The following is a 22978-nucleotide window of genomic DNA, read 5'->3' as shown; positions in this document are numbered from 1 at the left end:
ATAGAATTCCTACAGTTCAGAAGAAAGGTTATCTTGGCCCACCGAGTCTGCGTCCCACCCAGGTCCTCCCCTCTGCCCTATCCCCATTAGCCCCACACATTTACCATGGCTAATCCACATACTCAAAGGGAAAATAACGGGCAATTTTGCATGGTCAATCCAACTAATATGATCTGTTGTAATAAAAATGAGGGACGGGTTTTGTGCAGTAATACAGAGAAGGAGCCGAATGCACCAGATATCGATACAGCACCTGTACTAATATGAATGCAGACTGGGTCCAGTTCAGTCATTACTGAGAGAGTGTATACAGTATATTACAAACCAGCGTGGTGTTTTCTCATCTAAATAGAGGCATGACATACTCAGTTTTGACAAAGACAAGGACTTTGTGAAGGATAAAATGTGAAGGATAAACTTGCATTTGGTGAGTAAAAAGTCCCAAATACAATAAAAAGCAGGTGATTCATGAATAAATGAATATTTTAAAGCCTTTTCATTCGCTTCCCTGGTGGTATAGTGGTTAGGATTCGGCGCTTTCACCACCACGGCCTGGGTTCGATTCCAGGTCAGAGAATGGAGATTTATTGTCCTACCACAATCGTGCGTTACTTCCAGGTCTGCAACTGTCAGAATCAATATGATAGGAGATTTCCTTGTTTGCGTCTGAATTGGAAAAGTCACATGTAAAGAATCAAAAAGAAAATAAGAGAGTGATAGGCTGGAAAGTGCTGACGGTACAAAATGCTGATACGGGTTAAAACCTGGCTGTTAATGGGGGGAAATTTATTGTTTCCACCGACAAATATCTGCAGATCTGGGTCCAAATCTCTGCTTCAATGACAAGAAAACTTTTAATTGAATGAAATAGTAAACTCTCCCACCTCCAGTGAAATGGCGGCAGTTTTCACTCAGAAACCAGTAACTGTGAGTTTAACAATGTGGGAAGGAGAAAGACTCAGTTTGAGCGGTGACATTGCGGGAGGAATGGAGAGCTGGAGTTCACCCAGAAAAGCAGCAAAGTTTCAAATCAATGGCGCCCAACGTTGGATGGTCCATTAACGGTGATAATTTAATGTTATTCAGCAGAATCACCACAGGATGGTTTATCACAGATTGATGCTAAAACTTTGAATGGAGTGAACTGCAGTAACATTGAATGCAGTAGAAAGAGCAGCACGGTAGCACAGTGATTAGCACTGATGCCTCACAGCGCCAGGGCCTCAGGTCCTCGGGTCACCGTCTGTGCAGAGTTTGCACGTTCTCCCCGTGCCTCCGTGGGTTTCCTCCGGGTGTTCCGGTGTCTGATTCAAAGAAGTGTGTTTTAGTTTGATTGGCCATGGTAAATTGATCCTAGTGTCACAGGGATTAGGAGGGTAAATCTGTGGGTTTACGGGGAATAGGGCGTGGGTGGGATTGTTGTGGGTGTGGACTCGATGGGCCGAATGGCCTCCTTCTGGAGGAATCAAAAGAGGTAATGCAAATATACATTGTTTTGGATGAAACAACAGGTCAACTAAATGTATTTTCACTGCCATGTAAAAGCGAACCTGACATCTGCACTGAAATGTGATGAGGTTGGAAAAACTCAGGACGTTACATGGCATGTGTGCATCAGGAAACAAAGATAAACCTTCACCTTCCTGAACTTTCATTAACATTGGGAATGTTTAGAAATAGAGGAAGTTTTTTAAAAAGCCAAATCCAACAAGGAGGAAATAGAACAACACCTGGCAGGGTGGAAATTGCGGTGGGGATTTAGTCTGTTGCAGTTTGTGTCAATTGATGTTTGAAAACAGTGCGAGACAAAGTGCAGGACTGTTTAGCAGAGAGCACAGAAAACCAGCAACGGGATCCTGCCGAAACCGGGGATTGAACCAGGGACCATTAAGATATTCAGTCTAACGCTCTCCCAACTGAGCGACTTCGGCTGGCTAGTATGCGGGAAGCTTCCATCTCCCAAATAGCTAAGAGAAAAATGATTTCTGCCTATACGTTAATGCATCATTTTCAGGTGTTCATCTGATTTGCTTTAAACGTCATGAATATTTTTTTTTCTCGAACATGTTATTCCAAAACTTTAATGCAGTGGGAAACATCATTATTCATTTTGACAGGAGGAACCAGCAGAGACAATGTAATATCAATTACTGTGGGCAAAAGATGGGCTTCTGGAGCCAGTCTAGTTGTTTCTCCAGTAAACCGGATCTGCTTGCCCTGAGGTCATCACCCTGTTTCTGTAGTACGGTGGTTATCACAAGACCCAGATTAATTCTGTAAATATCTGGGTAGAAATGGGAATGATGGGATGTGTACACGATCCGATTTCAGTTTCAGTTAGAAAAATCAAGCCCATCACCTTAATTCTTGGGCAGGGAAAACAGTCTCACTGTTTGTAATCCTGTTATTTATATCATGATGTGGAGACGCCAGTGTTGGATTGAAGTGGGTACAGAAAGCATTCTCACAACACCAGGTTAAAGTAAAACAAAATAATTTGAATTACGAGCTTTTGGAGCGCTGCTCCTTCATCAGAGTGTTTAACTCGGCAGTCAGAAATTCACTGTGTGTGTGTGCTCTCGAAAGGGGCCACTTGCACACACTGCTTTACTCCAGCAAATTGTTCAGTTGGTATTGTTTCTGTTCGTTGTTCTTCACGAAAACGACACAGGACACAAAACTGCATTCAATCTGAGCTGTGAGACCAAAACGCAAATCCACTTTGGCAGCGGTGGGATTCGAACCCACGCCTACGAAGAGACTGGAAGAGGCTTGCGCGATGTTGCGTGTGAGATTCGAGTGAGAGCATTCGTGGAACGAAAGGACAAAGTGAGGAAATGACAATGCTGCTGAGTGTGAAGGGAGAGAGAGCATGTGGGGGCAGAACTAACAAGAGCAACATTGGTGGTTCAGTGGTAGAATTCTCGCCCGCCACGCGGGAGGCCCGGGTTCGATTTCCGGCCAATGCAAAGCTTCTTCTTTCTCCGTTCACTCTGTATATTGAAGCGAATCTCCTGTCAAAATTGGGGGAAAACAAGCGAAATATTAAGTCTTGGAGCTAAATCCTGAGGGAAATGGGTCACAATATTCGGAAGGAGGTGCAGTTGTGAATGGTGTTAGTGATGATTGAGTGGAAAGTATTGCATCTTTGGGCTACTGGTGGTTAGTTCCCTTCCCTCCCGTTGAATTCCTGCCTTTGATAAGAGACATGGATTCATTTTACCTGCCCGTTCATAGGAGAAACACACTACAGCAGTGCTGCAGCATCAACGGAACTAAACAGACTTGCACAGAATTGTAAACAGTGCGGTCATGCTGCAGTTCTGGAACAGGTTTTCAGAAATTGAATTGTGGTCATTGACGCACTAGTTTAGAATATATTTAATCTCTGTTGTTTCGGTCTCTGTAGCGCAACTGGTCAGCGCGTTCGGTTATTAACCAAAAGGTTGGTGGTTCGAGACCACCCAGGGACGGAATTTTACTATTTTCTCACCATCAGCATTCACGGGTAAACAGTTGCCTGCTTCAACTCATTGAAAAGTCTGGAACTACGAGAGAGAGTTTGGTAGTGCACAAGCTGAGACATTGTATATGCCTCTCATTCTGTGTGTGGCCTTGTATCTTTCGAGTTACCAGGATCTCTATATGTCTGCGCCTGAATTTTGGTGTATCTCAATCTAGTGTGCCCCTACATCTATATGTGTCCCTGACTCTGTGCATGCCCCCCTGTTTCTCTGTAGGCGCCAATACCTGTGTGTGTGTGTGTGTGTGTGTGTGTGTGTGTGTGTGTGTGTGTGTGTGTGTGTGTCTGTAAATGTCTGATTCTTTGTGCCTTTTTTAAGACTAAACCGTGAAAATGTCTGACAAACGAATTGCAGAGGGCAGCAATGTTTACCCAGTAAGATTCTGAATTTGATTAACGTCTGGTAACTGCAGCGAATGTACAATTTGAAGTTTCAAATAATCCCAACTTCAATCTCCAGACATTATCTCCCAATGGGAAATAAAGAACACGATTTATCTGAGGTGCCTGGTTATAAAAAGGGCGAATTCGCCAGCCGAGATCCTTCTACAAACTCCAATCTCGGACAACATCGTTCAATCTTCATATTTCAGTCACCGGTTCGCAGACTCAGAAGTCCGAGCTCCTGCAGTCGCTTTGGTCCGCCAGCAGAAGGTGGTGTTGTATCACTTTAATCGCAAGGTTAGTGCAGCAGGTTTGAGGAGATATTTGAAGAAAATTGATTTCACTGTTTCCATGGAAAGGGAACAATCAGTAAAGCAATGGCATTAATATCTCTGTCAGTAAGATTCACAGGGAAATTTGGCCGAAGGATAGTGAATTTAATACTTGCATTCATATTTACCTTCCGGCTAGTGAACATGTCGATTACCAGCAAATTATTGTATAACCTTACATTTTAGTGATTTAAAAATTTGTCTATTTTCTCATCCAGACATTATCAAATAATATTTCATTATAATTGGACACATATCTCTTTTTCGCTGGATTTTCCATTCCTCGGTGCTCATTTTTTCCCCTTAGTCCGTTTAGAAATCCAGCCGAACCCTGCCTCTATGTTATGTTCTGTGTGTATTTAAAATGTAGTTGCTTGTTATAATTTTTGACTTCAGCGCAATTCGAGCTTTAACTCACTCTGATCTATAATAAACACGGCAAATTGCATGAGCGCCTCAAAATGACTAACTGTGCACTGATTTGAGTTATTAGCTCATTGTACCAATCTCACTGTCGAATGCTGACACGGGATTTTATTAAGTGTAATCGCAGACAATCCAATTTTCTGTTCCGAGCTGCAATCTGACTCTGAATGTAACTCAATGGGAGTTTGGGGCTAGTATTTCATGGACATTATCATCTCAGTGTCCATCAGAATTTCCCATGCCCTCCGCACCCCCCTCCCTCCACACCCCCAGCCCCTCCCTCCCCCCACCTCCATCCCCTCCCCCACAAACCACAACCCGTCGCCACCCCACCCCCCACCCCCCTCGCCCCGGCCCCAGACCAACACCATTTATTAATCTCGATTCCACGTCTTCAATTCGCCATCATTAGTTTTAATATTTATCAATGAGTTGGAGCGATGGAGGGTGAGGGGGCGGGGCTAAATACGCGGGGGTTCAGTGAGCTTTCAGAACTGGTGGAGTCACCAAATCCCACCCACTTTGACACGGTGCTACTCCATTCTGGAACGGGATTGATGATAAACTGTCAGCTAAACAGAACATTATACTCACCATGTAATCAGTTTCTGGAGGTTAATGTATTTGAAAGCAAAGGAAGGGAATATCATTTACTGCAGATGATAGAATGACTGTGTGACTATATCTGTAGTGACAGTGACCTGGGATGAATCAATGGAGACGGTAATGATGATCAATGAGATACAAATCTCAGATATCACAGCAGAACTGTGAAAAGATCATGTTGTTCAGCAGATTTCCCAAAATAAGCTATAGAAGAGGCAGAGGCTACGAATGATCTTTGAGTGTGGTGAGCTACAGTGAAATGTAGTGGAGTAGGATGTATTATTTATTTTGACAGGAGGAAGCAGCAAGGGGAATGTAAATATAAATTACCGGGATTGGGCCAATGGGTTTATTTTGTTTCTCCAGGTAGTTCAAATTGACACAATGATCGCTCCTGTTTTCCATCAGGAAGGAATTTCAGACGCTGCTAAATCTTGTGCTGATCGGCAGCAATAAAACCTACATTCCCTGACCGGGAATCGAACCCGGGCCGCGGCGGTGAGAGCGCCGAATCCTAACCACTAGACCACCAGGGAAGATGTAAGCAGGTGTCTTAATCTGACCGATACATTGCAACGTTTTTCAAATTCTCAAGAAAGGCTTGTCGAGGAAAAGGAAACTCATGTTCAGATAGAACAGGAATGACTCCTTCTGCCAACAGCAGATTACTGCAAATGCTGGAACTTAAAAAAAAACTTAAAATGCTGGAAAATCTCAACAGGCGGAACAGCATCTCTGGAGAAAGAATGTAAGACAATGTAATTGACTCTAAACTGCCCTCTGAAATGGCCCAACAAAATAGTTAGTTCAGTGGGAAATGGGGATGGACAACAAATACTGACAATGAAATCTATATTGTGTTAGCAGCATTTTATGAAATAACTAATAATTTTCATTTTGTTTCATTTCATGTCAGACAAGGTGACATATTCGGGGCTCTTATTTAAAACCTCAGCCCTTTAACTATTGAGACAGTTATGGTTCAGTCAGAGAAAAGTGATCCACTGTGATCCAAAACAAGGAGTTGTAGTTGCTGCAAATTCCACCTCAAAACGGAAAATGTTGGAAAATTCATCAGTTTCAACAGTTTCTGTGGAGAGGGAAAGGGAGTGAATGATACAGGTTGCTGACCTTTGAAGCTAACCGGAAGAAATTGATGATTTAATGGTTTACAAACAATTACAGAGTCAAGGAAAATAGAGAGAGAGAGAGGAGGGAAGAACAAATAGTCTTCTTATCGGATGGAAGGCTGGAGTGATTGAATTACAATGGAGATGATTGTTGTTTCCACTGACACAATCTCGCAGATCTGGGTTTAAACCTCATAATAAATGAGAACAAAATCTCTCGCTGAGTTCAGCGCTAAACTTACCGTTTTCTTTCATTCACAACTGTGAGATGAACAACGTAGAAAGGAGAGAGAGACTCAGTTTGAGCCGTGACACTTCTGGGGGAACGGAGAGCTGGAATTCACCCAGGAATGAGGCAAAGTCTAAAAAATATTAACACCCAACGTGGGGCTCGAAGCCACAATCCTCAGATTAAGAGTCCCATGCTCTACCGACTGAGCTAGCCAGGCACATACCCTACAGTCCTTTTCTTAACCTGAAATGCATGGAGAAAATATGACTTTTCCGTTTGGTGTCTCAGTTTGTTCAGATTTCAATGAATCATAAGAACATAAGAAATAGGAGCAGGAGTAGGCCATCTAGCCCCTTGAGCCTGCCCCGCAATTCAATAAGATCATGGCTGATCTGAAGTGGATCAGTTCCACTTTCCCGCTTTCTCCACATAACCCTTAATCCCCTTGCCTACCAAAAACCTATCTACCCGTGACTTAAATATATTTAGCGAGGTAGCCTCCACCACTTCAACGGGCAGAGAATTCCAGAGATTCACCACCCTTTGAGTGAAGAAGTTACTCCTCAACTCCGTTCTATACTGCACCACCCCCCCCCCCCCCCCCGACACTTATTTTGAGGCTGTGCCCTCTAGTCCTGCTGTCCTTTCTGAGACAGAATCCCCAAAGTTTCTATCCATCCCTCTCAATCATCAATTAAATCATTTGCATCTTTCAATTCTGAGCTTCACCTTTCCCAAACATTCCAACCTCCTCTGACATCATTCACCTTTTTTTTTTGTTCGTAATAATTTAGCCAGGGGAGGGGGCGGAGGGAAAAACCTTCTCAAGATTTTCATGTCACACTGTTTCCCAGTTTCAGATTTTTCAATAAGATCATCTCTGATTATTCTAAACTCCAGAGCGAACAGACTCATCCCACTGAATCTCTCCTCTCAGGAGAAACACAGAAATCAATCGCCCCACAGCGTCTGTGAAGGGAACAACATCTAAATCTTCCAGCTGGATGAACTGGCAGCGGAGCTGGAGAAGTCAGAGATGTAACACTAACGATAAACTCTGAAGAACATACATGTCAGATGCACAACATTCATGTCAGATACACACACAGCACACATGTCAAATCATATCACTTTCAAGTTGCGTCTTTTAACTTCCTGCTCTCCACCTCAGACATTTCCCCATTCATCAAAAATCTCCTACGTCAAACCCCATCCTGCTCCTCAACCCACTGATAATGTTACTCGTACCGCAAACAGCTGGCAGCATTTGGCTCCATAGCTCAATTGTGAGAGCACTGGTCTTGGAAACCAGGAGGCGCGATTTCAATTCTTCCTGGAACCTCCACGCAAAGTTTAGCTAATATAAGCTGCAGGAAAAAGCAGTGGACTTGTATGATAACTGAAATGAGGCAGTAATACTCCAGATTTTAAGAAAGTTCACCGTTCGAAAAAGTGAGAGGAGGACAAACGGAAGATCTCTCTTAACGCCCCAACTGCGATGGACCTTCAGAAGGTTATAGGTTTCAAGGAGATCACCAAGGTACGAGGGCCAGCGCATCCTTTGAAACAATTCTCATGGAAATATAAACAACGTTGAGTTAGGTCCATTACGTGAGATTAAAAGTGATAATCTGTGACAGGTGAATGACAGAGTTCAGGAAATTTCAGCCACTCCCACTCAAAATTGGATTTGCGTTTCATAACGCCACCTAATGTACAAATACACGTGTTAAATATACATCTACAATCTCAAGTCACGACCTCCCATGGAAAAGAGAAATAGAGTTCCTGCACAGTGACTGCTGATAAAGTGGCAAACTGACCAGCCGAGCTCCTGTTGGAAACTTCAGTCCCAGACAATTTTGTCCAATACCCACACTTGAGCAAATGGTTCCCAAGTGCAGGCATCCAGCGACTGAATGCTGACACATGAGACCAGCGCTGTGAGTCGCCAGCAGATGGTGAAACTGTATCACTATAATCATGTTTGCAGTGAAAAAGGTTTTCAGAGTTTTTTTTAAGGGTAGGAAAAAGTGAATAAAAAGTCGTTTACATATTTTCCAGTAACTTACGGCGTGGAATGGTTATGAATAGAATAATTACTTTGTTATTCCTGCTAATAAAGATGTCTGTTTTCGGCTAATCATTCCATTACATTCTATTTTATTATTTTAAATACTTGTTCAGAATTCATTAAAAAAAATCATAACTGAAGATAAATCTATTTTTGTCCGAATTTTTCAACAATTATTTACTTTTCAGACCCTTCACAAACAAAGACCAACCTTGCTTATATTCTGTTCTATGGGGAAGATTTGCAACCACCTTTGCCAAATAATCCATTCATCCATGAATTTCTACTCCAATCTGTTCAATTCACCATTGCTAAATCCGGTAATGAACACTGTGCAAAGGGAGTGGGACTGTTTGGGCTGAGGGTCGAGCTGAGCGGGAGGGTGGGGGTGTGGTGAGGTGGGGTGGAATTGTGAAGAGAGTTCACGGGGGTTGAGTTTTGAGATTCATTTCATTGAGGGAGTTGTGTTGCAGCTGAAGTGAAATGCAAACATCCGCGCAAGCTAACAGAATGGTACAAAACTGGAGGTCAACATGATGTCCAGGCTGGTTCATTAGTATTAGCTGATTTGAATCTGGATTTTTTCTGGACTCAATTCATTTTTTTATTTGTTTTTACAATTTCAATACACGTTTTAATCAGAAATGGTGACACAAAATATGTCTACACTGTGTATGTTTCACTGAGATATTGTTTTGTGCAGAACACGAGATAATCACCCTGTTCTAACGAAAAATATGTTTATTCTGTAAGTAATTTCACAATTGCAGTAAATGGAGATCTGATCACATTCTTTAGATCCTCTCTGAATTGTGTCTGGGTCACTGCGTAAATGTATGTATTGGTGCAGCAACTCAGAAGTTGGAGCATAAATCCGAATTCCCGCACAAATGCAGGAATATAGAAATGAATTAAGTTTACATTATATAATCGTTGACAAAAGGAGTGGATAAGTAACACTGACCATAGTAGGATAAAATTTCCTGATAAAGCAAACAGTAAGATAATGGATTTTCTTCTCTTCACTGTCTCTGGGTCCTTTGAACTATCCATACGCTTGTGGCTCTGAAGTCTCCTGCGGAATTTGGTCGACCCTAGAATGTGTTTAATGGTGAAAACATTCAGCAACAGAATCAACAAAAAAGGAATGAATGGTGTTAAAATATAATGCAGATTTTCAACTGCTCCCCATGCTGCAGATGAGAGGGCATCAAAGTCTACATTACAAAAATGGGGAATATTCTGAAACACATACCTATCACCATACATGAAATACCAGAAGATGTTCTTTACACTGAATAGCACACTCACAGTTCCGAGAACTACTGTTGCAGTTTTCTCAGTGCAGTATTTTATTTTCAGCTTCTGACAAGTAATAGCCACAAATCGATCAAAGGTGAAAGAGACAGTGAACCAGACAGAGCAATCAGTGACTGCATAAAGCAGCACAGCATGGATATTACATATTTTAAATTGGTAAATGATTAAAAATTCAAACTTAATGGGAATTTGCCTCAATATGAGATCGATGATAATGACCAGTAGATCCGCTGCTGACATGGAAATGAGGTAACGTATCACACTTTTGGAAAGACCACACTTCCCTCGCGACAGGATAAGAATCGTCAATACATTCACTGTAAGGAAGAGAAACACAATTTACTCGTATTTTAGACTGAGCACAAGAGAAACAATCTCTCAGGATCCTTGGTAACAGCTGAAACATTTTTATTAAATCCTCCTCAGAATAGAATGAGTTCACCTATTCTGCTCGAGACAAAGTTCACAGCAGAAAAGCCCCACAATGATGTACCAAGAAACCACATTCATCAGTTAATAAAATCTCCAATTTGCTGCCTTCTTCAGATTTGTATGTCGGGGACACAATGGTGCCAGTAGGTTTGGAGCAAATATTTCTGGTCAGGATGACTCTGCTTTGATTGTGCTGAAGACTGTGCAGTTGAAGATGTTGAATCAGCTGATTTGGAATTGGCTATGAATCATAATACTGGAAATCATGTTTCATAACGACGACCATAAAGTGGAAAGATAGAAAGTGAATGTCAGGTAGTGTGAGGATATCTGTGTGGCAAGGAGAAATGTTTCCAGTGCATTCACAGCAACAAACCATGAAGGTTACACAGAATGATATCAATAACTGGGTAACATGGGCAAGGACAATGAACACAGAGAAATATGACTTACCAGTGACACCAACAACGGCAAGGACCGGGTAGTAAATCCTTTGGATATCGTAAAATACCCAACGAATACGATGCTCAAGTGGTATAATCCAGAACATGGCTCTGAAATTCAATGATCGCTGACTGTACTAGAGACCACTCCCAGTTAAACAAATTATACACACAGTGAAAATTCCTATTTATAAATCTTCTAATGTCCCCATTGAAACCATTAAACCGTGTGCTGAGGGACATGAATCACAGTCTCTGAACAAACAAGATGACTTCATCTTTTCTTGCAAATTACATGGTTATTGTCCTTTTTATGCATGCTAAAAAATCCGAATGAAGGCAAACATTTTGGTTCATGCACCTTGGCAAAAAAAAGGAACATTGATTCACAATGTGTTGCTGAACTGAAGAGAGCTGAAACCGTTGTGAATATTGTTGTCACACATTGTCAGCCTATCCGTTTTCCAACAGATCTCTAAAGAAAGATAAGTCAACGCCGGGAACAGAATACTGAGGCTGAAATCATTTTGTTTGCAAGAACACCCAACAGAATGGTTGTCAATAAATGCTTACAATTTAAATGTTCTTCAGTTGAAACACATGAACTGTTTGGTGTTTCCATGCATTCGTGGAAGGCAGAGATGGGCTGGAGTTTATCACTGGGAAAACTGAAGGGGAATTGCTAAAAGAGATCATTTCTGTAAAGAGGGTTGTTAGAAAATAGATTATTTAAAATAAATAAGCACGCAAATGTCTATGACATTTCTTAGACATAGAACCATAGAATTCCTACAGTTCAGAAGAAAGGTTATCTTGGCCCAACGAGTCGGCGTCCCACCCAGGCCCTCCCCTCTGCCCTATCCCCATTAGCCCCACACATTTACCATGGCTAATCCACATACTCAAAAGGAAAATAACGGGCAATTTTTGCATGGTCAATCCAACTAATATGATCTGTTGTAATAAAAATGAGGGACGGGTTTTGTGCAGTAATACAGAGAAGGAGTCGAATGCACCAGATATCGATACAGCACCTGTACGAATATGAATGCAGACTGGATCCAGTTCAGTCATTACTGAGAGAGTGTATACAGTATATTACTAACCAGCGTGGTGTTTTCTCATCTAAATAGAGACATGACATACTCAGTTTTGACAAAGACAAGGTCTTTGTGAAGGATAAAATGTGAAGGATAAACTTGCATTTGGTGAGTAAAAAGTCCCAAATACAATAAAAAGCAGGTGATTCGTGAATAAATGAATATTTTAAAGCCTTTTCATTCGCTTCCCTGGTGGTCTAGTGGTTAGGATTCCGCGCTTTCACCACCACGGCCTGGCTTCGATGCCTGGTCAGAGAATGGAGATTTATTGTTCTACCACAATCGTGCGTTACTTCCAGGTCTGCAACTGTCAGAATCAATATGAAGGAGATTTCCTTGTTTGCGTCTGAATTGGAAAAGTCACATGTAAAGAATCAAAAAGAAAATAAGAGAGTGATAGGCTGGAAAGTGCTGACGGTACAAAATGCTGATACGGGTTAAAATCTGGCTGTTAATGGGGGGAAATTTATTGTTTCTACCGACACAAATATCTGCAGATCTCGGTCCAAATCTCTGCTTCAATGACAAGAAAACTTTTAACTGAATGAAATAGTAAACTCTCCCACCTCCAGTGAAATGGCGGCAGTTTTCACTCAGAAACCAGTAACTGTGAGTTTAACAATGTGGGAAGGAGAAAGACTCAGTTTGAGCGGTGACATTGCGGGAGGAATGGAGAGCTGGAGTTCACCCAGAAAAGCAGCAAAGTTTCAAATCAATGGCGCCCAATGTTGGATGGTCCATTAACGGTGATAATTTAATGTTATTCAGCAGAATCACCACAGGATGGTTTATCACAGATTGATGCTAAAACTTTGAATGGAGTGAACTGCAGAAACATTGAATGCAGTAGAAAGGGCAGCACGGTAGCACAGTGATTAGCACTGATGTCTCACAGCGCCAGGGACTCAGGTCCTCGGGTCACCGTCTGTGCAGAGTTTGCACGTTCTCCCCGTGCCTCCGTGGGTTTCCTCCGGGTGTTCCGGTGTCTGATTCAAAGAAGTGTGTTTTAGTTTGATTGGCCATGCTAAATTGATCCTAGTGTCACAGGGATTAGGAGGGTAAATATGTGGGTTTACGGGGAATAGGGCGTGGGTGGGATTGTTGTGGGTGTGGACTCGATGGGCCGAACGGCCTCCTTCTGGAGGAATCAAAAGAGGTAATGCAAATATACATTGTTTTGGATGAAACAACAGGTCAACTAAATGTATTTTCACTGCCATGTAAAAGCGAACCTGACATCTGCACTGAAATGTGATGAGGTTGGAAAAACTCAGGACGTTACATGGCATGTGTGCATCAGGAAACAAAGATAAACCTTCATCTCCATCACCTTTCATTAACATTGGGAATGTTTAGAAATAGAGGAAGTTTTTTTAAAAAGCGAAATCCAACAAGGATGAAATAGAACAACACCTAGCAGGGTGGAAATTGCGGTGAGTGTTTAGTCTGTTGCAGTTTGTGTCAATTGATGTTTGATAACAGTGCGAGACAAAATGCAGGACTGTTTAGCAGAGAGCACAGAAAACGAGCGACGGGATCCTGCCGAAACCCGGGATTGAACCAAGAACCTTTAGATCTTCAGTCTAACCCTCTCCCAACTGAGCTACTTCGGCTGGCTAGTAGCCGGGCAGCTTCCATCTCCCAAATATCTAAGAGAAAAATGATTTCTGCCTATTCGTTAATGCATCATTTTCAGGTGTTCATCTGATTTGCTTTAAACGTCATGATTTTTTTTTTCTCGAACATATTATTACAAAACTTTAATGCAGTGGGAAACATCATTATTCATTTTGACAGGAGGAACCAGCAGAGACAATGTAATATCAATTACTGTGGGCAAAAGATGGGCTTCTGGAGCCAGTCTAGTTGTTTCTCCAGTAAACCGGATCTGCTCGCCCTGAGGTCATCACCCTGTTTCTGTAGTAACGTGGTTATCACAAGACCCAGATTAATTCTGTAAATATCTGGTTAGAAATGGGAATGGTGGGATGTGTACACAATCCGATTTCAGTTTCAGTTAGAAAAATCAAGCCCATCACCGTAATTCTTGGGCAGGCAACACAGTCTCACTGTTTGTAATCCTGTTATTTATATCATGATGTGGAGATGCCAGTGTTGGATTGAAGTGGGTACAGAAAGCATTCTCACAACACCAGGTTAAAGTAAAACAGAATAATTTGAATTACGAGCTTTTGGAGCGCTGCTCCTTCATCAGAGTGTTTAACTCGGCAGTCAGAAATTCACTGTGTGTGTGTGCTCTCGAAAGGGGCCAATTGTACACACTGCTTTACACCAGCAAATTGTTCAGTTGGTAATGTTTCTGTTCGTTGTTCTTGACGAAAACGACCCAGTACACAAACCTGCATCCAATCTGAGCTGTGAGACCAAAACACAAATCCACTTTGGCAGCGGTGGGATTCGAACCCACGCCTCCGAAGAGACTGGAGCCTTAATCTAGCGCCTTAGACCGCTCGGCCACGCTACCACGTGAAATGCTTTCACAATAATGCTATTTGATGATAATGATACTGAAATTCATTGAAAGCAATGAAAGCTGGGAAAGACCATCAGGAGGATTGAGCCTGCTCCTTCACTGATTCAGGTAAATCTGAACTGAGTAACAAACAGAAATCATCTCACCTCAGAAACACAATGAGCTGCACACAGTAACATGCAGTGAAGGGCCGGCATCATTTAAACTGTCTCTTCCCAATTTCCTGCCAGGAATGACAAGAGAACCTCCTGTTGAATTTGCTCGGAGTCTGCACTTCTTGACACGAGGCGAAATTATACTTTATATGTTCATCCAGGTAACAACCCACATTTGTTTTCAGAGTTTCGATGGAAGCAATAAATTTTCAATTTCAAACCAGTAATCCGAACAGCAGGGAAAAGTCAAACTCTAACCACCAGACCAGCAGCTTACAGCGTGTTTTAGAATTTATTTTATCCACGCTGCTTTTGTTAATTTAATTTTCACGTCAGACTACTTTCATCATAAACAGATTTCTCCCACAAAATGGCAGCTTCTGATTCAACCATGATGCTTTTAGCCAATGAAAAATTTACATGAACAATCCAGTGCAATAAATACTTTCGCTTCCAACAGTTCGAAACCGGACAGAACTATTTCCAAATGCTTTCCAATGCAAAGTGAGGGAAAAGATTCATTATTCAATGTCAACATAAAGGGTAAAATCTGACAGATTTCACATTGCAAAATCCCAATCGTTCGTACTTTGCAGTCTATCACTGTTCTTCTCTTTCTGTGTTTGTTCTTGAACTGTTCCACATGTGAAATTTCCAGCTCTGATGGAATCTTGCAAGCCTCACTCGGCTGATTCTAATAGATCTGCTTTCGATCGGAGAGTCAATCAGATCATTATTAATGGTTTGCTGAGATCAAATAATCTTATTTTCCTCGGCGGGAATTGAAACTACACATCAGTGGGGAAGTGCTGAACACAAACCACTGGACTACCAGGGAAACCAGTGAACAGTAGTTTTCAAACAGACTTAACACAAATCCCTTTGCTTCTTATTTTCATCTCAGACAGCTCTCACTTCTGACACGTTCCTATTTCAACATGTCCTGTTTGAATGGAGCATTATTTGGTCCTTCAGCCAATGACAACACGGATTGAGCTGGGTCATGGAATTGATAGTGAGATGAAATGGTCTCATAAACTGCTGAAGTTTAGAAGTGAGGGGGGAATCTGATCGAGGTATGTACAATTCTACATGGAAAGTGAAGTTTCCTGATTGGGAGCTCCTATCGAGATGAATCCCCAACAACCAGGGTGACAGCACTCGCTCAGCATTACGTCTCTTGTCCAGCCGCCTTCCTGCTTGTGATTCTTGCATATGGTTGTTGATCGTGAAGTGTCAACATTTATTGCAAGAGTGGCTCCTCCATGTAGTCCAGACAGCCTCGATTTTCAACGTCGTTAATGATGTAGGAGTGTGGAACAAGGTTCCCTTGGGCTTATTCCAATGGCTATTCTGCAGGAGGCTGCATAAAAGCACCCTTAATAGGTCTGAGGGCTTTGTTGCGGCATTTAAATATTCAGAGATGAAAATAATTGACATATGGCTAATGTTGTTTCAATGTGGGTTTGTTCCACAGGCATTGGAAACAACGAATCGACCTGAGAGGCTCCACATCAGCACCGCACTGGAGTCCCTCCGGAAAGTTGATATTTTGAATGCGAGATGATATTTCCTATAGTTCCGAATATAAAACATAAAGATAATGCCTCCAGTTTGAAGATTCCATTCGTTAAGTGCCATTCTCTTCAGGCAGAAGAAAAGGTTCAAGGATTTGAATTTTGTACATGTCTGTCTTCCTCACAGTTGAGTTCAAAATCTTATGGACAACACTTTGGAGCTCTGATGTTGACTTGTGTCATTCTGGGATACGGAATCTTCACTATAATGTGCATGATCAAGTATGAATTTGCACTGGCCACAGGTCAATATCAACATTGTGCAGCGTTAGAAAGAGACAAAGTTCAAATCTGCATCATGAACAATATGAAAACAAATGGTGAACATTGCGGAATTCATATCATTCGCTTTTCCGTCTGGATGTTAGCGAAAGGAGCGTAGAAAGTTCCCACAATAAATGAAGGACAATGACTACTCCTTAAAAATGACATTCTAAATTGTCCATATATAAATACCAGCTGTTAAGGAGAATCACAGCACACGTATTTCACGCAATGTTTGTACTTGTAATGTGTATCTTCCTTTGTAAAATTTGTCTATCGGCTTCAAGAAACTTTGCATACACTATTCAATTATATATTCGTAATACATTTTCATAATGATTTGGATGATTGCAGAGAGTTAGTCCACACAAATTATTTCAAATATCTGGCCTTGTTGAATATATTAGTATAGAATTGGACCATACACAATGTATTTAACAGTGTTTGAAGTCACCCTGCATCGAAATGTATTAAAAGAAACCTGCTTGAATTAGCCAAGCCCTTACTGAATGAATGAACAGCGATTAGAATCTGTAGCTGTCACATGCACGTGTACTGAACTCATACAAGGTTCTCTGAATTTAGACAGCTATATTAACAGGAACGTGTTTGTGATCCACGGTCATCACAGAATTAGAAAATCAGTACAGTACGAATATAGGCCATTCGGTCCATCCAGTCTGCACCGAAAACTATCCTAACCAGGCCCTATCCCGGATACCCCAACTGTTAATGCCGCTACTTCCTGTAACCTACCCATCCCAGTTAAGGGGCAATTTAGCATGGCCGATGCACCTGACCCCACATATTTTGGACTGTGGGAAGAAAGCGAAGCACTCGGAAGAAGCTCACACAAACACGAAGAAAACATACAAACCCCACACAGACAGTGAACAAAGCTTTGAATTGAACCGGGTCCCTGGCACTGCGAGACAACAATACGAATCGCTATGCCACCATGCGTTTAGTTCACATTGAACATCACTGTTCGCTAGTGGACTTTTGCACTGTGAAGTTCAGCTACCAATATTGAGCATACCGTAAATGTCTGGGGTGAAAATTTGTGCAATTTGTGAGTAACTCTTTGCAAAAAAATGTCACCCGTACTTAAGTGGACCTGGCAAATGAATACAAACACAGTCGTCTTTAAAGTGGGCGGAAAAGCTCAGGACATAAAATCTGGTTGGGTTTTCTGATGAAAAATTTCATTTCCAAAGCGATCACTAGCAAACACCATTGTGTTAGCCAGACCCGAAATCCAGGCATTTGGACATTGGATAATAACATGCTACTGTTTTTGTTTTTTTTCTGCAGTCTTTCTCTTATTTCACTTTAGAACGGCGAATCAGATCCCTGACAAATAAGGCATTGATTTTGACTGCAATGTAAATAACACCCAAGGACCAGGTGCACTCATGTGTTTGTTGCAATAATTTTAATTAAGAAACAATGTGAAACCAGCTAATTAATTCTCTAGAGGATGGGTATTGGTATATAAGGGACTATTTTCAGTGATTTGCAGAACACTCGGATAAAAATGCACGGAGTACCAACAGGTCTGGTGTTTGCCATTTACTATCCCGTCATCGGAGCTATTGGAATTCCAGGCATCCCATTTTAGGTTGTTAGCACCTGCGAGAGTCCTCAGCTGGGATAAGTTAGTTCTTCAATGTTAACTATAGGACGTGTTCACAATATTTGTATCCTCTCTCCTATTCAATATTGAACATGCCCACCCCACCGCCCCCCGCCCCCCACCGCCCCCCCCCCCCCCTTTATCGGCAGTGTTTTATGAAATGACCTGTATGTTTAATCCAATGTAATTTCTTGACGTTTTCTGGTGGCAAGCACCATTTTCTTGCTTTAACGATTACAATTCCTCCGATTTTCTTGCACCAGCATCGCATTATGTGAGTGGAATTCTATTCTCATTTCCCACTATTGCTACAGAGCAATTCTGATATTTTTTGTGACAGTGTATGATAATTTATAATGAGATACTGGCGCCGAAACTGAAGGTACAAGATAACATTGTCATCATCATTTAATTTTGGAAACATTGGGTTGTTGATACTCTTCCTTCGCTTTGCGTGAAGTAACCTGATAGTAATATGCTGCAATTGCTGACATTTTGAGTTGCTACAACTGTTACTGTGGATGAATGTACATGTGGGTCTATTGCGGAAATAAACTTGATAGCGACGGGGTTATTTAATTGATTTTGAGGAGTGAACCATTAATCATTGCAAAGTAAATTTAATGAATTAATTTATTCAGGGGATAAAATTAAGCATTAATATGTTGACGACAATTAGTACAATCTAAAAGTTTCGGTCTGCAAATGTGACCTCAGCAGTTGTCAATCCCAATGATTCAAGTACATACCGTGGATCCAAGTGAGGAAAGTGGACCTTGGCGCTAAACGTAGCCAGTATTTTTATGGTAAGATCAAAGAAGCTTTAAATGCCCATTCATGTTCCTCTATTACATAAGAACATAAGAAATAGGAGCAGGAGTAGGCCATCTAGCCCTTCGAGCCTGCCCCGCCATTCAATAAGATCATGGCTGATTTTATTTATTATTTATTATCTATTTGATGTTATCACTGAGGTAGAAGTATGTCAGTGTTCTCAGACGTTCCATTCCAATTTCTTGATGTCGATTTTCTCTTGCATATTTCAAATGTTCATTTTGGTTCCCAAGTATTGGTTCTACTGTCGTCTCCATAGTATTGTCTTGTTGTAGCATTTTACCTTACTCTGCCTGTGACCTACCTTACGCAATTCAGAAATGTCAACATTGTATCTGATGACTTGCCTTTTTTCTCTCCTTATCTATCTATCTATCTATCTATCTATCTATCTATCTATCTATCTATCTATCTATCTATCTATCTATCTATCTATCTATCTATCTATCTATCTATCTATCTATCTCTAGACATACCTAAAGATCTCACTGTCTATCTAACTGTCCATCTCTCTCTATCTATATCTACATACCTATATTTATATGCCTTTGACAATGTACCACATGGTAGGTTGTTGCATGAGGTTAAATATCTGGGGGTTCAGGGGTAGGTAACCGTATGGATATAACATTGGCTGGATGACAGAAGACAGAGTGTGATTATTGAGGATTTGTTTTTTTCCAAAGTGGAGGACTGTGACCAGTGGTGTGACTCAGGGGTCAGTGTTGAGTGCACTGTTATTTGTCATTTACATTAACGATTTGGAAGAGAATTTAGTAAGCATGGTTGGTAAGTTTGCAGATGACGCCAAGATTGCTGGCATATGGACAGACAAAAAAAGGTTATCTACGTTTGCAAAGGGATCAGTGGAGATGGAGTTTAATTTAGAAAAAATCGAGGTGATTCATTTTGGTCGATCGAATCAGGGCAGGACTTGCTCAGTTAATGGTGGGGCGTTTGGGAGAGTTGGAGTACAAAGAGATCTAGGGGTCCATGTTCATATGCCCTTGAAAGTGGAGTCACAGGTGGACAGAGTGGTGAAGAAGGCGTTCACCATTCTTCGTTTCATTGATTAGAATATTTAATACAGAAGCTGGGATGTCTTGTTGAAGTTTTACCTTTCATGGGTAAGGCCACATTTGGAATACTGTATACAATTCTGGTCACCCTAATATAGAAAGGATATTCTTAAACTAGAAAGAGTGCACAAATGGTTTACAAAGATTTTACCAGGACTTGATGGCGTGAGTTCTAAGGAGAGGCTGGATAGACTGGGAGTTTTTTTTTTCCCCTCTGGAGTGCAGGAGGCTTAGGGGTGCTATACAACAGAGGGCATACATCAGTTCGAGAGGGTAGGAGAGTTTAAAACTGGAGGGGAGAGATTCACAAGGCTCCAGAGGACATCTTTTTTCACACAGGCGGTGGTAAGTGTCTGGAACAAGGTAGCAGACCTAGTAGGAGAGACGAGTATAATTCTGTCTTTTAAAAAGCGTTCAGAAAGTTACATGACTAAGATGAGTATAGACGGATATGGACCAAATGCGGACAAATGGGATTGGCTTAGGGGTTAAAAAAAGCGGCAGCATGGACAAGTTGGGCTTGTCTCCATGTTGTAATCCTCTATGACTATGGCTCACGGGATTTTGTTGAAATTGGAGGAAGTAACTCTTCTTTGTTACGGTGGCTCACATAGATATTCTTCGCTGCACATGTGATAATGCTGTTCAATAACGTGCAATTTCTGCAGATGTATCGTGTACATTACAGGTGAAAAATGGTTGTGTGAATTATAGGACTGATGGATGTTGTATCTTGTGGAATAAAGCATGCAATCAATTTGGCTGATGGAAATAATTTATAATATAACAACTTTCGGCTTTATATAATAAGACTTCCATATGCTATCTCCATGGGTTACATGAGGCTGAATTAATTCCATGATAACACCTAATGTGTTTTCAAAGCGTTTTTATTTTTTGGTTTGATTTCATTAGCTAAGTTGTTACGTCATTGATGTGCCACAGTTATAATTGGGGTAAGTACTTTAAAGCGCCTAGGCACTTAATTATTTCTTAAACGATAATGTGCAGTTTTGGACCACGCCCCTATTCAAATTCACGCACCATGAAGATAAAAAAGTACGTATATTTGGAGGGAATTCAAAAACTAATTTTGACTCTCTCTCACTCTCTCTATCTGTCTCTCTCTCACACACACACACACAAACACTCACTTGATCTATCTATCTTTGTCTCACTCTGTCCAAAGCGTAAGTTGTGCCAGTATCAGTTTTTCACACAGCCAGTTGATCACTCATGCACTTTCACAACTTTATTGGATCATTTTCTACACCCTCGCTGTAACAGTAACACAACATCTTGCACTTTCTCATTTTCTTCTCGATGCACGTTATGCTTTATCTGTATAATATGCAAGAAACAAAACTTATCACAGTGTGTTAATGCATATGGTGAAATAAACCAAATCATTTGCAATCACTGTCTTTCTCTCCATTACAGGTAACTTGGCAGTGATTGTGATCCTGTCTCGAAGAAGATGTGGTCTCTCCAGTTGTATCATTTATTACCTGGTTTCCATGGCGGTTTCGGATCTCGGGGTCATGGTCACTACTGTGATATTAAGTCGGGTTGCTGGAATTTATTTCCCCTCCAGTTTCTTGTCCATCACACCGATATGCAGTCTCCGAGCAGCCTTAATCTATGCATGTATTGATATTTCTGTCTGGTTAACTATCGCTTTCACCTTCGATCGGTTTGTTGCCATCTCTTGTCATAAACTGAAAATAAGATACTGCACGGAGAGAACTGCAGGACTGGTGATTGGAACTGTGGCAATACTGAGCTGTGTGAAAAGTTCTTTCATGTACTTTGTATCCGAACCACGGTACATAATTAACAAAGTACCATGGTTCTGCAACGTGAAATCGATATTTTACACATCCCCTGCATGGGTTACATATGACTTGATTCGTTCCATTTTAACACCTTGCCTCCCATTCATTCTGATTTTGCTGCTGAACGTACTGACCGTCAAACACATTCTAGTTGCCAACAGAGCCCGCAGGAGACTGCGGGTACAGAGCAATGGGGAGAATCAGAGTGACCCTGAGATGGAGAAGCGGAGAAAGTCCATTGTTTTACTCTTTTCCATCTCTGGTAGTTTCATCCTGTCGTATTTCTTATTTTTCGTAACAGTGATTTATTTCCGAGTTGCAAAGATCCCTTACTTCTCAAGTTCAAATCAATCGGCATTTATCATGGAGCAAAGTGGATATTTACTTCAGTTAATTAGTTCCTGTATCAACCCATTCATTTATGCCGGGACTCAGAGTAAATTCAGAGAGGAGTTAAAAAATGGGGTGAGATTTCCATTTCGTCGAATTGCTAAATTATTCAAATGCTGAAGAGAGAAAAGAAAAAAATGAACATGCATTAAATTTCACTAATACATCGTAAAATCCCTACAGTGCAAAAAGATGATGCACCGAATCCACAGAACAATTCAACAATAAAACCCCTTCCAGTCTATCCCCGTCATCCTCACACATTCCTCTCACTAAACCATTAACCCTACTCATCTTGGGAAACTAATGAGCAATTTAGCATCCCCAATCCACTTAACCTGTTCATTGTTAGACCGTGGTAGGAAGCTGGAACACCCGGAGAAAAACTGTGCAGACATGGGGAGAATGTACAAACTCCAGACAGTCACACGTTCCCTGGCGCTGTGAGGCAGCAGTGCTAACCACTGTGCCACATTTCCGTCAATTTTGTTAGCAGTGAAGGCAACTGTCTCATAATAAAAAAAAGAAACGAGAAGCGCCAAGAGAATATTCGCCCCTTCGAGCTGCTCCGCCATTCATTTTTATCACGGCTGACAATTAAATTAAATGTATTGATCCCGCCTTCTCCCCAGGGATCCAGGCTGAACAGACTGAGAATGCAGCTTTCCTTAGACATTGCTAAATTTACAAATTCGGGAGGGGTCTATTCAGC

At 41.3% G+C, this 22978-nt stretch overlaps 6 non-coding genes across 6 annotated transcripts; 2 read left to right on the top strand and 4 right to left on the bottom strand.

The window, feature by feature from the left end:
- Positions 1 to 1857: 1857 nt before the first annotated feature.
- trnaf-gaa (transfer RNA phenylalanine (anticodon GAA)) lies at positions 1858 to 1931 on the bottom strand. The gene has a single exon. It is a non-coding gene; the product is annotated as a tRNA-Phe (tRNA).
- A 967-nt stretch (positions 1932 to 2898) lies between these two features.
- Positions 2899 to 2969, top strand: trnag-gcc (transfer RNA glycine (anticodon GCC)). Its single transcript has one exon. It is a non-coding gene; the product is annotated as a tRNA-Gly (tRNA).
- Positions 2970 to 3399: 430 nt separating this feature from the next.
- Positions 3400 to 3473, top strand: trnan-auu (transfer RNA asparagine (anticodon AUU)). The gene has a single exon. It is a non-coding gene; the product is annotated as a tRNA-Asn (tRNA).
- A 2262-nt stretch (positions 3474 to 5735) lies between these two features.
- trnae-cuc (transfer RNA glutamic acid (anticodon CUC)) lies at positions 5736 to 5807 on the bottom strand. The gene has a single exon. It is a non-coding gene; the product is annotated as a tRNA-Glu (tRNA).
- Positions 5808 to 13542: 7735 nt separating this feature from the next.
- On the bottom strand, positions 13543 to 13615 carry trnaf-gaa (transfer RNA phenylalanine (anticodon GAA)). The gene has a single exon. It is a non-coding gene; the product is annotated as a tRNA-Phe (tRNA).
- A 790-nt stretch (positions 13616 to 14405) lies between these two features.
- Positions 14406 to 14487, bottom strand: trnal-aag (transfer RNA leucine (anticodon AAG)). The gene has a single exon. It is a non-coding gene; the product is annotated as a tRNA-Leu (tRNA).
- Positions 14488 to 22978: the final 8491 nt, after the last annotated feature.

The sequence above is a fragment of the Carcharhinus amblyrhynchos genome, unplaced genomic scaffold (genome assembly GCF_965287045.1).
Source record: "Carcharhinus amblyrhynchos unplaced genomic scaffold, sCarAmb.v2.hapA scaffold_38, whole genome shotgun sequence".
NCBI lineage: Eukaryota > Metazoa > Chordata > Chondrichthyes > Carcharhiniformes > Carcharhinidae > Carcharhinus > Carcharhinus amblyrhynchos.
The sequence above is the reverse complement of the archived record's forward strand: the minus strand, read 5'-3'. Positions and strand labels throughout refer to the sequence as shown.